This window comes from Gossypium arboreum, chromosome 1, assembly GCF_025698485.1.
Source record: "Gossypium arboreum isolate Shixiya-1 chromosome 1, ASM2569848v2, whole genome shotgun sequence".
In the NCBI taxonomy this organism is placed as follows: Eukaryota; Viridiplantae; Streptophyta; class Magnoliopsida; order Malvales; family Malvaceae; genus Gossypium; species Gossypium arboreum.
In genome coordinates, this window is record NC_069070.1 from 55,789,791 (window position 1) to 55,806,262 (window position 16,472).

A 16,472-nucleotide genomic window follows, 5' to 3' on the forward strand; every position below is an offset into this window, starting at 1 on the left:
AATTCATGTTTACTTCCATACAAATAGAAAACAGAGAGTAATCACCAGCATTTAGAAAGAAAGAAGAAAGAATCGAGTGGAGAATACTATTCCTAGACAACTCGACTGAATCTCTTTATTCCCTCTTGTCTAGCACTTAGGTCTCCTTGTCAGAAGCTAATTGTAAACTGAAAAATATATAGGATTTTTCCTATGTAATTTATCACCTTTTTACTTAAATTCATTGTTAAAACTAAGTAATTGTTTAATAAATTAATGAAATATGTGAAAATATGAAATTAGGGCATAGAAATTATTAAAATGTGATTTTTTGCTTTATTATATAGTTTTTATACATAAAATGGCTTATTTTATATTAATTTGAACATATTAAATTTTTAAGACATAAATTGGGCCATGCATGATTAAATTAAATAATAAAATATAAAATTATATTTAATAAATCATTTTAAATATTTCATTAATAATTTGGGTTGTAATTAATTATTTAAATTGGATAAATTTTATTCTTTGGTCCTTTAACTTATTGATTTATTTTGGACAGGTCTGATAGCTTTGTTGGATTAAAAAAATCATCCAAATTGAAGACCAAGTGAACCCAAATTCAGCTACACATGGCTGTCCAATTTTTGGATTAATTACACAAGATCCTTACATTGTTGAAGAAATTAGAGATTTGCTCAAAGATTTACATTTGACCAAGTTTCAGTCTTGAGTTATTATGGCATTTAAATTGCTTAAAAATCAAGTAAAAATCAGTTCAAATTCCATTAATTGTGGCCGACCACTCATGGAAGAATTTGAAGAGATTAAACCTAGCTATTTTTAGCAAACTACCCACCTCTCTTCACCTATAAATAAGACCCCTTCATTCCCTTATTCATCATCCCTCATCCCTCATCATTCTCTTCTCTCTCAATTCTCTTTACCATTTTCCATTCCCATGCCTAGCATCATCTCTTCATAGAGATTTTAGCAATTAAGCCTCTTAAAGAGCCTTTTGTTGGCCACCTTGGAGAGCTAGCAAAGGAGCAAAGTGAAGAAGCGAAGGAGCCTCGTCAGTCAGAGTCTTTCGTGACAGCCACTTTGATTTGGGTTTAATCTTTCTTTTTTTTAATTTAATCTAAAAATATTTGCTATGTGTTCTTTGTTTTTGTTTACAACAATGTTAGCTTAATTTTATTTAAGGTAGGATGATTGCTTTGATTAAATAATATTAATTTGATTCATGCTTATAATGTTTGTGCCGCAATCGATCATGTTTTCAATTAAAATCAAGTCTGTATTTTGTTCATACGTGATTAAAATGCACCTGAATTAGTTGAGCGATCCTAACCAGAGGATGACTAGCGGACACATAATTGAAATGTGCATGCTCAATTTAGATCCTAACTCGATTAAATTGCAGGTTGCATAACAACTCTAAGTAAGCTCTGTTATCTACATAGTTTTTACATTTGTGTGATTAAACTGTTTCAAACGTAACACGTCCCTGTTACTTCACCCAAATGCTAAGAAACCCTGAGTAAATAAAGATAAGTAAAATGCGTATTTACTAAGTAAAGGATTCTGAAAGGACCTAAAGTGGTTTCCAAAATCATGAAAGATCAAGTTGCCATAGAATTTTTTTCGAATGTTATTAAGCATGTTGATAATAAATTGAGCTTAATTAAAGTAATTGTCCTAGTTTATTTATGTTATAATTGTTACAAATTGTGTTTAATTTTGCTAAAATCTATTCCATTCATTTAGTTTGCATACTTAGGATAATTTGCATTAGGGATAATTGCATTTAGTTTAATATATTTTACTCATCACTTCTCAACCATATTGTGTTTTTATTTACCAAATTGTTAAGGGTAATTTTACAATCAAGTGATTTAACACAAATACAAGCCCTATGGAGACAATAACTCGATACTCTTATTACTTGATAACGATTGTGCACACTTGCACAAACCTACGCGTTACAAGTTTTTGGTGCTGTTGCCGGGGATTGTTAACTGCTGCCATAGTCATTTTTTTTGTGAAATTATTTACTTCTAATTTGGTTTATTTTTAACATTTCTAACTTATTCCTTTTAAGTTTTGTGATTTTCTTTTCATGTGTTTATGAGCATAGATCAGATTATCAATTTACTCCCTATAGACCTTGAAATTGAGTGAACTTTTAGTCAAAGAAGAAGTGAACGAATAGCTCAAAAACAAGTCAAGATGGACCTTGGAAATCAGAATCAAGACCAAGGTAATGAAGCCGATCATGTACGAAATCCTATCCTCATTATCGATGATAGGGATCGATGTATCAAATAATATGCTATGCCACTTTTCAGTGAGTTAAATCCAGGAATTTGAAGGCCAGATATTGAGGCAACCCAATTTGAATTGTAACCAGTGATGTTGTAAATGCTCTAAACGGTGGGCCAATTCAATTTTATGGCCACAAAAGATCCATATCTCTACCTTCGATTATTTATAGAGGTGAGTGAGTCATTTAAGATAGCCGATGTGACTAAAGATGCACTAAGGTTGAATTTATTTCCGTACTCATTACGGGATCGAACACGTGCATGGCTCAATTCATTGCCACCAAGTTCCATATCTACATGGCAAGAATTAGCAGAAAGAATTTTGGTTAAGTATGTCTCGCCTAGCAAAAATGCTAAGTTGAGGAACATGATCACAACTTTTCAACAATTGGACGAGAGTCTTTGTATGAGGCTTGGGAGCGATTCAAGGACTTACTTTGTGAGTGTCCTCATCATGGGATTCCTCATTGTATCTAGTTGGAGATATTCTATAATGGTCTCAATGCACATACAAGATTGATGGTAGATGCTTCTGCGAATGGTGTAATTTTATCTAAATCATATAATGAGGTTTATGAGATCATCGAGAGGATAACGAGTAATAACTATTAATGGCCAACAAATTGTACAGCTTCAGAAAGAAGTGTAGCTGGAGTTTATGAAGTTGACGCCTTCCCTTCGTTATCAGCTCAGGTATCGTCTATTTCTTCTAAGTTAAAACAGTTTACTGCTAATAGTGCTAATAATTTTGTAGCTCATGTGACAACCCGAATTAGGGCCTAATCGGAATAGTGGTTTCGTGACCACAAATCCGAGATAGAAATAATTGTTTTATAATTATTTTGGGGTTTATGATATGATTGCATGATTGTGTGAAAATTTCGTGATGAAATTCTATGCCTAAAGTGCTTAAATTGAAAGTAGGGACTAAATTGAATAAGTTGCAAAATTTGCATCCCAGAAGTTTTTAGTATGAAATTGTTTTGGAATATTAATTAGGAGGTCTTAAATAGCAATTTGACCAATTTTAAGTTCATGGACAAAATTAGGACATGGAAGGAATTTTTGAAAGTTTAGTAAGGAGGGCATTTTGGTCATTTGGATATTAAATGAAATAAAATGGGAAAAATAACACAAAATTGATCATCATCCTCCTTAGTTGCTGCCGAATTCTCCCTCTCTCCATAGCTAGGGTTTCTTCAATTTTCAAGCTCCATAGTAAGTGATTCCAAGCCCGCTTTTAATGTTCTTTACGTTTTTGGAATCCTTAAGCTCGATTAAGCTTATGCTAGTAATAATTTAACCTAGGGTTCACATTTGGAAAAATACCCATAGGTGAAATTTGTGTATTTTGATGTTTTATGATAGAATATGAGGTTTTAAATTATGTTAAATAACTTGTGCTACTCGGTTTTAAGTGAAAGCGAGTAAAAGCAGCATAATCGGTAAAAATACCTATTGTTCATAACTATATGATAGAGTGAGAATTTGATGTTGTTGTAGAAGAGAAAATGTTCAGCATATCATAAAATATAAGAATAAGGGCTGAAATTAAATTCCGAGCCTAGGGGCAAAATTGTAATTTTGAAAAGTTAGGGGCAAAATGTAATTTTTCCATGATGTGATTTTTGGATTGAAATAAATAGTATGAGTATTAAATGAGCTAAATGTGTTATTATAGATCAAGAAAGACGGAATTGATCTCGAGCGGGGAAGGAAAAAGTTTTGGACTAAATTGCAAAATTTCCACATTTTGCACCAAGGTAAGTTTTGTATGTAAATATTACAATAATTTCATGTACATTCTTATATTTCAGCCTATTATATAAATATACTAGCTGATGTTAAAATATAAATCGACTATTGGAAGAATGGAAATAAATATAGAGAGAGATCCGGTTGAACATTCGGAGAGATCGAATGAAATAGAGGGCGTAGCTAGGTCACATGTATGATGCTTTGAGTGCACATCATGTGTACAAGAAAGCTACGAGACACCCTGTAGTAGCTAGGTCACATGTGTGATACGAGATGTATCCCACGAGACAAGAGAGCTACGTGAAAGATAAATGTAGCTAGGTCGCATGCGTGATTCCAAGTGAAGGACACCATGTAGACAAGAGAGCTACGTGAAAGATAAATGTAGCTAGGTCGCATGCGTGATTCCAAGTGAAGGACACCATGTAGACAAGAGAGCTACGAGACAAATCGGTTGGGTCGCATGAGTGGTACTAAGTGTTCACCATGTGTACAAGAGAGCCGAACTAAACGAAGTATGATGGTGAAATTTGTGTCTTTGAAACCATTAAATATCGAGGATTGATCCAATTGTTCAACAGGATGGTTTTGTGGTGATATTGTGGTTTGGACCTACACTTATGGTGAATGAAATGTGGTGAAAATGATTTGTGGTATATACATATATAAGATAAAATGAGGTTAGCATAAAGAATGTGTGAAAGAGTGAAATTAGCATTAAAACTGTTTTTAGATGGTAGCAATGACGTGATTTTGAAAAATCACTAAAATAGGAGGAATATAATTAGAGGTTGAATGAGATGTGAAATTAAAGTTTAATGAGTCTACTTTCATATAAAAGAAACAGAGCAAGCAAAGGAATTCTATATTTTGAGATATTTACAATTGTATGTGACTTGCTCAGGATGAATACGTGATCCCCTGTTCCAACTTTGAAAAATCATTAAAATTGTACAAATCAAATTAAGAAATATAGTTTACATGCCTAAATTCCTTATTGAGACTAGTTTTAAATGAAACAGACTTCAGGGTTGTTTGAATTGTGTACTGAGAGAAATTCAATTTGTAGTGAACAGAGGTCAGATCAGTCGAGCTGTGTAACAGGGGAAACTTTAACTAATAAACTGTACTAATCGGCTGAACCAAAAATTATAGAAAAAAATTAGCAAAAAGCTTTATGAGTCTAGATTCAGGTAAATTTTACGGATTTGAATTTCAAGTTTTGTAACTCGAGTTATGATTTATTTAGTGAATATGACGCAGCAGAGACAGCTTAATCAAAGTGGAATGAATAGTGAAGTTAAAGTAGATATACTTGAATTGTTGTGTAAACATGTTAGATTTTTTTTAATTAGTATTTACATACTTACTTACTAAGCTATAAGCTTACTTTGTTTCTCTCTTTTGTCTTATAGTGTTCTTCGCTTGCTCGGGAGTTAAGGATCGGGAAGATCTACCGCACTATCATACTTTAGGGTATTTGAACTAAACGTTTTGAATTATGGCATGTATAGTAGGCTTAATTATTTTGTTACGTGTCATATTTGTCTAGGTTTAAAATATTAGTTACAGTACTCGACCAGCTAATTTGTACAAGCCATTAAAGTTGGCTAATATTGTTCAAGACATATATTATACGATGCACTATCAAATTGGATGACATATTTATATTTCGGTTATGTTTAATGGTATGTGTTATGTTCTGGTAATACCTTGTATCCTGTTCCGGTGACGGTAACGGGTAAGGGGTGTTACAGCTCAGCCACCAAGCCCGTTTGAAGTAGTTTCCTATGTGTACTGTGAGGAAGGTCATTCTTTTTAGAATTGTCCATCAAATCCCGACTTAGTCTACTATGTGGGGAACCAACATCAAAATAGGAGTGGACAAGGACCCCAGTCCAACTTCTACAATCCTTCATGGCGTAATCATCCTAATTTTTCTTAGAGCAACCAAGGAAATTAATCGAATAACAACTTTTTGTAGCATAGACCCAACCAATCTCAAAGGTTTAATTAGCAAGCTCCAAAACCACCTCAAGCTGAGGCATCAAACAGTTTGGAGAACTTGTTGAAAGCGTACATGGCAAAGAATGACTCTTTGATCCAAAGCCAAGCAGCAACATTGGAAAATTTGGAAAACCAAATGGTTTAGTTATCTACGGAGCTTCGTAATAGACTGCAAGGAACCTTGCCGAGTAATACTGGAAATCTAATAAATTTGGGTAAAGAACATATCAAGGCAGTGGCATTGAGAAGTGGTAAAATTCTGGAACTCCAATTGATTGATGTTGAAGATAAGCCCGTTGAGAAGAATCAACCATGTAACACCCCTAACTCGTGACCGACGCCGGTGTCGGACACGAGGGGTTAACGGCCAAACCCTCTCTAAATACCAACCAATTTGACGTTACCAGTCAGGCTGGAAAACTGCGTCACCGTCGCCTTAAAAATCATATCTCGAGTTTCAAAACTCGGAAACTGGTTTTGTAAATTTTCCCTGAATTTAGACTCATATACCCATCCATGAATTTATTTTTTAGAATTTTTGGTTGGGCCAATTGGTACAGTTTATTAGTTAAAGTCACCCATGTTACAGGGACCGACTACTCTGACCTTCGCGCGTTACAACTTGAATATCTCCCTGTACAGGGCTTTAATACTGGTGCCGTTTGTTTCTAATGAAACTAGACTCAAAATGGAATCTTTAAATATAAGGCATGACTCCTAATTCTTTCTGGATAATTTATGGTAAATTTTCAAAGTCGCGACAGGGGACCCAGAAACCGTTCTGGCCCTGTCTCACGAGAACCTTAATATTTCTCAGTATACCGCTCGTATGGTCATTTCGTTTCATCCATATAAAAATAGATTCATCAAGGTTCAGTTCCATAATTTACTCACTATTTAATTCTACTTCTACTATTTTTAGTGATTTTTCAATCTCATCTCACTGCTGCTGTCCGCAACAGTTACTGCAGTAGACTATGCCAATTTCATGAATTTTTCCTTGGCCTTAATCATCCACCATACATGACACAAATTATGGCCACCTTATCAAAATTTGAGTTTCTAAGACTCGTGGCTATAGGTTCTAGCATCCCACTCGACGACCACATAGGCCATTTTCACATGGCTTAAAGTTTACAACCCACAATTCGACAAAATATAATAGCCTATACATGCCAAATGTTCTTCAACAACAAAAACAATACCACAAGATTTCAGCCAGTGTGATGACTTCAACGACGATCCCGATCACGCAAACAATACGAGTCCGAGAGACCTAAAATGGGTGACAAGAAAACACCGAGTGAGTTTACAACTCAGTAAGTCATAAGCATTCATCAATCCATCGATAAAGTTACTACAACATGAAACAATAAACGAGGCTAGGTACTCATCCATATCGAATCTATACCATAATTCCTCGGACCTTTCGGTCCAATCTCATACCAAGTCATACATCCACATTTCATATTCTACACAACAAGATATTTGAGGCATTTTCACACACTAACTCATTTCCACCACAATCATACAATTTCAATCATCACATAGATTTAAGGCTTACCAAATTCAACCCCGAGCATGAACATATTTTCTATTCGTCATGAGCTCGAGGTACTTACCCGATCCGCTGTCCGGGATTACCTCGATGATGTCGCACACTCAGTGCCAATTGTAATGTAAGAGCATATAGTGAATCCGCACACTTAGTGCTATATGTATTCAACTCGCACACTTAGTGCTATATAATCAAACTCGCACACTTAGTGCTGTACAATTTTAAACCCGCACACTTAGTGCCAATCTTGTCACCGTGTCCATTTATACCCGCACACTTAGTGCCGAGACCAATACCTTATGTATTTTGCTGCCTTTATACATTCAACAATGGCATCATTCCATACACATACATTTCCATTTACACACCAACTCATTTAAACACATTTGCATATATATATTGATCATTTAAATCAACACCAAATATACGCTTAATGACTTACCTTGTGTTGGGTAAAACAGTCCAAGTCGGCTACTCGATGACCTTCGTCTTTCCCTTGCTTGATTCTCCTTCTTTAACTCCTTGAGCTTAATCAATAAATCAACTAGTTTAACCCTCTTGCTAAACATTCATAATTCAATTACACATGCATATGTATGTTTGTATATTCGCAACCATCCTCACTTATTACCCATTTGGTCAACAATCTAAGCCAAGATAAGGCTTCAATATGGTTGCCTCTAACCGAATACATGCACACCAATCTACTTCCTTTGGCGAATATGCATGTCTATGTGGAGGCCAATTTTACACTTAATACTACACAAAAAAACAGCATACATTTTCCTAATTAACGCATTACATATTGTAGTTCTATACACATCTCTCATTTATTTCATAATAGAAACAACATCACAAGCAAATAGACACCTTAAAATAGTATACATGTCATACCAATTCATCATGTGCAAACATATATTCATGTAGGTGCAATGGCGAATTCTCAAGTGGCTTATATCCAAATATACACACATATCCAAAGCTTAAATCTTACTTACCATGCAACATGCATGAATCATACTTATGGATATAACATGGCGAATACCACAACACCATACCGTTTCAATTTGGTCATGGTTAAACAAAGAACTTAGTATCTCATTCAAAAATGCTAAAAGAAAATCTAAGAATCCTCAATCCACCATCACATGAATCATTATCAAGCTTGATATTTAGCATGCAATGGCATTAACACCATATTCACTTTGGCGAATTTCATTCCCATGACATAACAAAGATTTGAACCATGGGCTAACAAGAACATCAAGCTAGCAACTAAAATATACATGAATCTCATGGCAAAACATCAAACTTACCTTAATCTAGGTACAAGTATGGCCAAACCTACTCCTAAACCTCTTCCAAACCAACATGAAACAAGAATTCCTTCCTTCTTCCTTAGAATTTTCAGCCCAAAGGAAATGAAAATGATGAACAAAAATTCTTCTTTCCTTCTCCACACTCACGGCAATGGGCATGCATGAGACCATTTTTTCTTTTTTTTTTTGTTCCTTTCATTATTAAATTCCCATGCTCACTATTTTATTTTTTCTTACATACACCATTGTCCCAACATGTTTTATGACATGTTTTACCCATAATCTCTTGTCATGGCCGGCCACTAACTATTAGGGGGGAAATTTGACATGCAAGTCCTCCCTTGACTACATGCACTATTAGGTCCTTATAGATTAGTCTATCACTTTTCAAAAGTGTCACACAAGTCCTACTAACTGAATTCACATGCTATCGGCTAAATCAAGCTTGAAATTTTCACACATTCATAATTACATATTCTAGACAATAAATATTACGTTCAAACATTTGGTGACTCGGTTTAGCGGTCCGAAACCACTTCCGACTAGGGTCAATTTTGGGTGTCACAACTCTCCCCACTTAAGAAATTTTCGTCCCGAAAATCTTACCGTAAATAGGTTTGGGTAACGCTCTTTCATAGAGTTCTCGGGTTCCCAAGTAGCTTCTTCCATCCGTGTTTGAGCCATAACACTTTTACTAATGGAACTCTTTTGTTTCGCAACTCCTTCACTTCACGAGCTAGGATACGAATCGGTTCTTCTTCATAACTCATATCGGCTTGAATTTCAACCTCGATGGACTAATTACGTGTGACGGGTCGATCTATAACGTCAAGCATCGAAACATGGAAGACGTTGTGAATCCTTTCAAGTTCAGGGGCAAAATCAAGCGATACGCGATCGGACCGACTCGTTCAGATATTTCATATGGCCCGATGAACCTCGGGCTCAATTTTCCTTACGGCCAAATCTAAGCACCTTCTTCCAAGGTGAAACTTTGAGAAAGACCTTGTCTCCAACCCGATATTCAATATCTTTTCTTTTCAAACCGCATACGACTTTTGGCGATCCGGCGACTTTCAAGCTTTCACGAATTACTCGAACTCTTTGCTCGGCATCCTTAACCAAATCAACCGAAGAATTTACCTTCACTAAGTTCACCCGAATAATGGGGTACGGCATTTACGACCAGTATAAAGCCTCGTAAGGCGCCATCTTAATACTTGATTGAAAGCTATTGTTGTAGCGAATTCAATCAAAGGCGATACCGTTCCATGAACCACTAAACTCAAGGATACAACATCTCAACATATCCTCGAGTATTTGAATTATCCGTTCGAATTGACCATCGGTTTGGGGGTGAAAGGCGGTCTGAAATGCAACTTGGTACCCAAAGCTTCTTGAAATTTCTTCCAAAATCGCGAGGTAAATCTCGGATCTCTATCGACACAATAGAAATCGGTACCCGTGTAATCTCACAATCGAGAAGCGTACAATTCGGCTAGTTTATCCAATGAAAAATCCGTACGCACGGGGATAAAGTGAGCCGACTTAGTTAGTCTATCAACAACAACCCAAATCGCATCCTTCTTACTAGCCGACAATGGCAGCCCGGACACAAAGTCCATTGTGACTCGATCCTATTTCCACTCGGGTATCGTGATCGGCTGAAGCAATCCTGAAGGCACTTGATGTTCCGCTTTCACTTGTTGACATATTAAACATCTCGAAACAAAGTCGGAGATGTCCCGTTTCATACCATGCCACCAAAACCGACGTTTCAAATCGTTGTACATCTTCGTACTCCCCGGGTGGATTGCCATTCGGCTACAATGGGCTTCGTTCAAAATTATTGGAATAAGTTCCGAATTCTTTGGGACACACAGACGACTTTTGAACCTCAAACAATCGTCATCGTCAATTTGAAACTCCGAGTCCTTGTTCGGAACACACGCAGCCCGTTTTGCAACCAACTCGTCGTCGACTTTCTGAGCTTCTCGAATTTGGTGTGTCAATAATGGTTTGGCTTTCAATTCAGCCACTAACACACTGTCGGATCGGACAGACAAGTGCACATTCATCGCTCGTAAAGTGAATAACGATTTACGACTCAAGGCATCCATAAGCACATTCGCCTTTCGGGTGATAGTCAATGATCACTCATAATCCTTTAACACTCGAGCCAACGTCTTTGTCGCAGATTTAAGTCTCTTTGGGTCATCAAATATTTGAGACTTTTGTGATCCGAGTATACATGGCACCTTTCACCAAATAAGTAATGTCGCCAAATCTTTAAGGCGAATACGATGGCGGCCAACTCGAGATCATGAGTCGGATAATTTTTCTCATGTGGCTTTAATTGCCTCGACGATAGGCCACAACTCGACCTTCTTGCATTAATACATAACCTAACCCAAGTAGAGAGGCGTCGCTATAGATGACAAACTCCTTGCCGGACTCGGGTTGCACTAGAATTGGGGCTTCATCAAATAAGTTTTGATTGATCGAAACTTTTTGGCATTTCTCCGTCCATTCGAACTTAACGTCCTTTTGGAGTAGCCGTCATCGGCGTGGCTATCGTTGAGAAGCCTTTACAAATCGTCGGTAATAACCGCAAGCCCCAAAAAGCTCTAACCGGTAACATTCCTTGGTGGTTTCAATCGACTATGGCGAATTTTGTTGGGTCCACCCGACACCGTCACGGACACCACGTGCCCCAAACAGACTAACCTCTTTCAACCAAAATTCACATTTCTTGAACTTTGCGATATATCGCTTATCTCGTAAGATTTGCAACACTAGCCTCGGTGTTCAAGATGCTCGAGTTTCATCTCGAATAGACCAAAATGTCATCGATAAATACAACTACGAACCGATCCAAGTATGGCCTGAAAATTCTATTCATTAAATCCATAAACACCGAGGGCATTAGTGAGCCCAAACGGCATCACCAAGAATTAGTAGTGACCGTACCTCGTTCTAAAAGCGGTTTTGGTATGTCCGATTCTCGGACCCTCAACCGATAGTACCCGACCTCAAATCTATCTTTGAAAACACCGAGGCTCCTTTAATTGATCAAACAAATCGTCAATTCGTGGCAATGGATATTTATTCTTTATCGTCACTTTATTGAGTTGACGATAGTCGATGCACAACCTCATGGTTCCGTCCTTCTTCTTCACAAACAATACAAAAGCGCCCATGGAGAAAAACTCGGTCGAGCGAAACCTCTATCCGTCAATTCTTGCAATTGAACCTTCAATTCCTTTAATTCGTTAATGCCATACGATACGGGGCTATTGAAATCGGCGTAGTACCCGTACAACCGATGCGAATTCCACTTCTCGAACCGGTGGCAATCCCAGTAACTCCTCGGAAAAACATCTGAATACTCACAAACCACGGTACCGATTCGAGTTTCCTTTCCGTCTCTTTACTTCCAAACACATACGCAAGGTATGTTTCACACCCTTTTCACATACCTCCGAGCGGTCATAGAAGATATTATCATTGGCGCTCCTTTTAAATCGAGAGACTCGACTCGGACTACCTCATTATTTGCACTCCTCAAATCAATGGTTTTCCTTTTGCGTCCACCACTTTGCATCATGTACGGTCACCAATCCATACCAAGAATAACATCGAATTCATTAAATGGTAGAAGCATCGGATCGGCCGAAAACAGGACTCTCGAATTATTAGGGGCATCTCTTGCACACTTTATCAACGAGCACGTATTGACCCAAAGGGTTTGACACTGAATTACGAACTCGAGAGACTCAACGGTAGAGTCTTCTTGGATGCTAAGGTTTCACATACATATGAGTGAGTAGAGCCGGGGTCAATCAATGCAATCACAATAGTATCAAAGAGAGTAAAAGTACCGGTGATAACGTCGGGGAGGATACCTCCTCTCGTCTTGCTGGATGGCATATGCTCTAGCAGAGTCTGGTCTCGGATCGGACAGCCGTATTAGAGGCTCCTCTCGATTACCACCCCTACCTCCAGAGATTCTCGGGGCCTACCTCCACCGTCGTTCCACTAGGTCTTGCACCTTGCGTCTTATTCCTCTCATCTAGCTCCGTGCAATCTCTAATGAAGTGGTCCTTGAACCGCATCCATAACAAGCCCTATTAATGACTTACCCCAACATTCACCTAGGTGTCGTCTTCCACATTGGGGGCATTCAGTCTCTCTTGACGATTATTGCCCACACTAGCTACTGAAGTAGCTCGGAGTCCGTCAATGGTGGGCTCTAATGGAAATTCCCATGATCGTCCTCGACTTCTTGGTGTCCTCCACGAACCTCTTTACAGCCGAGAACGGAGCTTTACTCGTCGATCTTTTACGGTAATCTCTTGCTTCAAATTCAGCCTTCTTCTTCTCCTTCCCAAGTTCTTCCGCCTTGCGTGCTCGTTCGACTAGTGTCACGAACTCCTTTATCTCCAAAATTCCCACTAGTAACTTTAACTCTTCATTCAATCCTTCTTCAAATCTTTTGCACATCGCAACCTCATCAGCCACACACTCCGAGCATACCGACTAAGTCTTACGAACTCATGTTCAGATTCGAGATCTGATCATCCGGCCTTGCTTGAGTTCCAAGAATTCCTTACGCTTCGATCGATGAACCGTTGACTAATGTATTTCTTCGAAATTGGATTGGAAGAAATCCCAAGTAACTCGTTCATTTGGGACTATGGAAATTAAAGTCCTCCACCAATAGTAAGTGAGTCTCTTAACAAGGATATAGCACACTTAAGACATTCATCGGTGTGCATGACAGTTCATCTAACACTCTAATGGTGTTATCGAGCGAACTCGGCCTTTTCGGCATCATCGGTAACTATGGCCTTGAACTCCTCGCCCCACGCTTCCTAATCAAGTCCACGGTGGTTTACTCACCTCACAGGATCGAGAATCGGAGGCATTGCGGGCTCTTGGGGTGGAGTATTTAAATTCGGGAATGGTTGGACAGCCGGGTTGGTTCGGGCATATTCGCGACCCACTCATTTATCATGGTGAAGAAGGCTTGTTTCGCCTTCATTTTGATTATTCGCGGATGACCGAGGCTCAACGGGCGGTGTCCCTTGCGCAGAGCAGCCGCTACACTTTCAACGTCATCCACCAAGGGTCTCTCTACCGGGTTCCATTGCTAATCAAAACAAAAATTCCAACCGTCGAAGTCATCACATTATTAAGCGCTAACAATTTGGCATGTATAGCTAGACTCACGCGCTATGGTAGTCCTAGAACCGACTAAACCATAGCTCTGATACCAATAAAATTGTAACACCTAACTCGTGACCGACGCCGTGTCGGACACGAGGGTTAACGGCCAAACCTCTCTAAATACCAACCAATTTGACGTTACCAGTCAGGCTGGAAAACTGCGTCACCGTCGCCTTAAAATCATATCTCGAGTTTCAAAACTCGGAAACTGGTTTCGTAAATTTTCCTGAATTTAGACTCATATACCCATCCATGGATTTATTTTTAGAATTTTGGTTGGGCCAATTGGTACAGTTTATTAGTTAAAGTCACCCATGTTACAGGGACCGACTACTCTGACCTTCGCGTTACAACTTGAATATCTCCTGTACAGGGCTTTAATACTGGTGCCGTTTGTTTCTAATGAAACTAGACTCAAAATGGAATCTTTAAATATAAGGCATGACTCCTAATTCTTTCTGGATAATTTATGGTAAATTTTCAAAGTCGCGACAGGGGACCCAGAAACCGTTCTGGCCCTGTCTCACGAGAACCTTAATATTTCTCAGTATACCGCTCGTATGGTCATTTCGTTTCATCCATATAAAATAGATTCATCAAGGTTCAGTTCCATAATTTACTCACTATTTAATTCTACTTCTACTATTTTTAGTGATTTTCAATCTCATCTCACTGCTGCTGTCCGCAACAGTTACTGCAGAGACTATGCCAATTTCATGAATTTTTCCTTGGCCTTAATCATCCACCATACATGACACAAATTATGGCCACCTTATCAAAATTTGAGTTTCTAAGACTCGTGGCTATAGGTTCTAGCATCCCACTCGACGACCACATAGGCCATTTTCACATGGCTTAAAGTTTACAACCCACAATTCGACAAAATATAATAGCCTATACATGCCAAATGTTCTTCAACAACAAAAACAATACCACAAGATTTCAGCCGGTGTGATGACTTCAACGACGGTCCCGATCACATAAACAATACGAGTCCGAGAGACCTAAAATGGGTGACAAGAAAAACACCGAGTGAGTTTACAACTCAAGAAGTCATAAGCATTCATCAATCCATCGATAAAGTTACTACAACATGAAACAATAAACGAGGCTAGGTACTCATCCATATCGAATCTATACCATAATTCCTCGGACCTTTCGGTCCAATCTCATACCAAGTCATACATCCACATTTCATATTCTACACAACAAGATATTTGAGGCATTTTCACACACTAACTCATTTCCACCACAATCATACAATTTCAATCATCACATAGATTTAAGGCTTACCAAATTCAACCCCGAGCATGAACATATTTTCTATTCGTCATGAGCTCGAGGTACTTACCCGATCCGCTGTCCGGATTAGCTCGATGATGTTGCACACTCGGTGCCAATTGTAATGCAAGAGCATATAGTGAATCCGCACACTTAGTGCTATATGTATTCAACTCGCACACTTAGTGCTATATAATCAAACTCGCACGCTTAGTGCTGTACAATTTAAACCCGCACACTTAGTGCCAATCTTGTCACCGTGTCCATTTATACCCGCACACTTAGTGCCGAGACCAATACCTTATGTATTTTGCTGCCTTTATACATTCAACAATGGCATCATTCCATACACATACATTTCCATTTACACACCAACTCATTTAAACACATTTGCATATATATATTGATCATTTAAATCAACACCAAATATACGCTTAATGACTTACCTTGTGTTGGGTAAAACAGTCCAAGTCGGCTACTCGATGACCTTCGTCTTTCCCTTGCTTGATTCTCCTTCTTTAACTCCTTGAGCTTAATCAATAAATCAACTAGTTTAACCCTCTTGCTAAACATTCATAATTCAATTACACATGCATATGTATGTTTGTATATTCGCAACCATCCTCACTTATTACCCATTTGGTCAACAATCTAAGCCAAGATAAGGCTTCAATATGGTTGCCTCTAACCGAATACATGCACACCAATCTACTTCCTTTGGCGAATATGCATGTCTATGTGGAGGCCAATTTTACACTTAATACTACACAAAAAAACAGCATACATTTTCCTAATTAACGCATTACATATTGTAGTTCTATACACATCTCTCATTTATTTCATAACCAAACAACATCACAAGCAAATAGACACCTTAAAATAGTATACATGTCATACCAATTCATCATGTGCAAACATATATTCATGTAGGTGCAATGGCCAATTCTCAAGTGGCTTATATCCAAATATACACACATATCCAAAGCTTAAATCTTACTTACCATGCAACAT

At 38.1% G+C, this 16,472-nt stretch overlaps 1 non-coding gene across 1 annotated transcript; it reads right to left on the reverse strand.

Annotated features, from left to right (window-relative positions):
- Nucleotides 1-2,664: 2,664 nt before the first annotated feature.
- LOC128282308 (small nucleolar RNA R71) lies at nt 2,665-2,770 on the reverse strand. Its single transcript, XR_008272535.1, has one exon. It is a non-coding gene; the product is annotated as a small nucleolar RNA R71 (small nucleolar RNA).
- Between the last annotated feature and the right edge of the window lie 13,702 nt (nt 2,771-16,472).